Consider the following 2,309-nt stretch of genomic DNA (forward strand, 5'->3'; position numbering starts at 1 on the left):
GTGAAGAAGTGCATTCTTTCAGGAGCTGGGCCTCTTCGGACTTTCCCTCTTTCCTGGAGGGGCCGGGGCCGGGAGGGAGGAAGCAGGAGAGTGGATGGGAGCATGCACACACTATGGAGTCAGTATGTCTGAATTTAAGTCCTAATTCTGTGCCAAATCACTGGGGATCTTGAGCAATGTATTTTATTCCTCTGAGTCTCAATTTCTTCTCAGGTAAATGGTGATGATAATAGTGATCTCACAGAGTCCTTACAAGAATTAAATGAGCTATTCACATTTAATAGAAGAGATTTCTGTATGATGTAACCATTAGGAGAAACTGGGTAAAGGGTATTTTGGACCTCTGAGTACTACTATCTTTTTAACTTCCTATAAATCTTTGATTATTTCAAAATTTAAAAGCTCTCAATTTTTTTATAAAAAAATTTTAGGAAAGAAGAAAGAGCAAAAATCCCCAAGTTCTGGGTGTGGGGTTTTGTAGAGTTTCCTAGGAGTTGGTCATGGGAGTGAGACAGTGAGTGAATTTGATGGGAACAGAAATGGCATTTTCTATGGATTATTAATTAGATCCGTTTTAGTGCTCTTAGAGCTATAAAAGTAAAGGCTATAGAGTGTTTTCATGACTTGTGGAGGTGAGACTGTTTTCTTCCCCTGTAGTCCTACACAGACTGGGCCAGACGGAGCTTTGGGGTGCATTTTCTAGGGTTATGCTCTTTACCAGACAGGTCAGCTGTGTTGATTCCCTTCCACTGTTCGAGCCCAGCCCCCCTCCCAACAGGAGGCCAAGCATTCCCAGCACCCCCTCCAACACTGTTCTCAGAAATGTTATCAGAACAAGGACAAAACAATGCCTTCTGCTCCCCCACCCCACCCCCCTTTCTGGAATCTTCTCTAAGATACCGTTTCTCAGGCCCATTACCTCATCCCATTCTTCCTCACCTCTGGAACAGTTTAGAAGCTAATGCTCAGGAGGAAGAGGAGCATGAAAAGCTGGGAGTGCGCTAAAGCACTGAAGCCTTCTCACCCTGGGAGCTTCCTGCGTCCGCGGACGACTCCTCTGCCCCTGCCCCAGGAAGAGCGCTAGCAGGAGGCCCTGCTGCTGCAAGGCCGCTGGGCACGCGGCACAGAGGCTGGGGCAGGCAGAGCAGCTGCGGGCTGCCGGGCCGTGCGTCTGGGCGAGGCGGCGGCCCCTCGGGTGTCAGAACCTTTGCAGGTTTAGAGGCAGCAGTTGGTCCTTTTTGCCGTGTTGGAGGCTTGCGGTAAAGACCAATACGCCCACGTCATCCAGGGCACGGACTTCTGCACTAGTGGCAAGTTCTGTGTCCACACCGCAGGGCGTAGTACCTCCTGGGCCAAGCTGCTGAGTCAAGAGGTTGCTGAAGGAGGATAACATCGGGGCAAAGGGTGGGCTGAAGGGACGTGAGAGCCAAGTGGCAGGGTGAGGTGTGCCTGCTCAGAGGTAGTGAGTGAGAAAGGCTAGCAAACCAGCCCAAGGGGAACAGGGAAACTGAGACAGGTACTTAAATGGCCAAGGACTTTACAGCCATCTGGTGAACTGCAAATTCCTGTCTTCCCCCTAAGCAAGGATACTTGAGAATAAACAGGAAGAAGCTGATTGAAAGCTTGGAGATGGCCAGCAGGTGAGTGCTGCTTCTCACCCCCAGTCCTGTGTCCTCTTAGTACCCAGACCCCTCAGAACAGCTGCCCCTGCGCTGCATGGCCGAATGAGGAGAACCAGGCACTAGCCAAATCCCGCCTTCTGGACCGTTGACAATGCCACAAGCATGATGTCATTGACCATTCCTCCCAGAGACCAGCCCTCATGAGGGGCAAAATGATCAGATGGGTTTGGAACTGCATCTAACATTAAGTCACAAGTAAACTATCTGTCAGTCCTGGGAGCCATTACACCTGTACAACAAAGACTCCAACTTGATAACCAAGTACCTCCAAATGGCCTGGCTGTTCACTGTGGTACAATTGTAACAGAAGAATGAAAGGAAAAGAAAGTCAACACTGACTTTGAACCTTTCAAACCAATTCATGCATCACTGTATTGGTGTGACAACAAATCCCATACTGAGGCTCTTACAGCACGCCTTTCAGAGGATAGCAGGCTTGTCTTCATTGTCATGGACGGCCGCGGAGCACCTGTTGGCGTGCTCCAAGGAAACGCGAGAGAAGTCTGCACAAACTCACGGTGCACTTCCCGGAGAAACATGGTGGAGGTCAGTCAGCCTTGCGTTTTGCCCGTTTAAGAATAGAAAAGCTGAGACTGCTGTGCAGATGTTTATTTCTGGGGACAAAGT

This window comes from Furipterus horrens, unplaced genomic scaffold, assembly GCF_987537825.1.
Source record: "Furipterus horrens unplaced genomic scaffold, mFurHor1.1.pri manual_scaffold_10, whole genome shotgun sequence".
Taxonomy (NCBI): Eukaryota; Metazoa; Chordata; class Mammalia; order Chiroptera; family Furipteridae; genus Furipterus; species Furipterus horrens.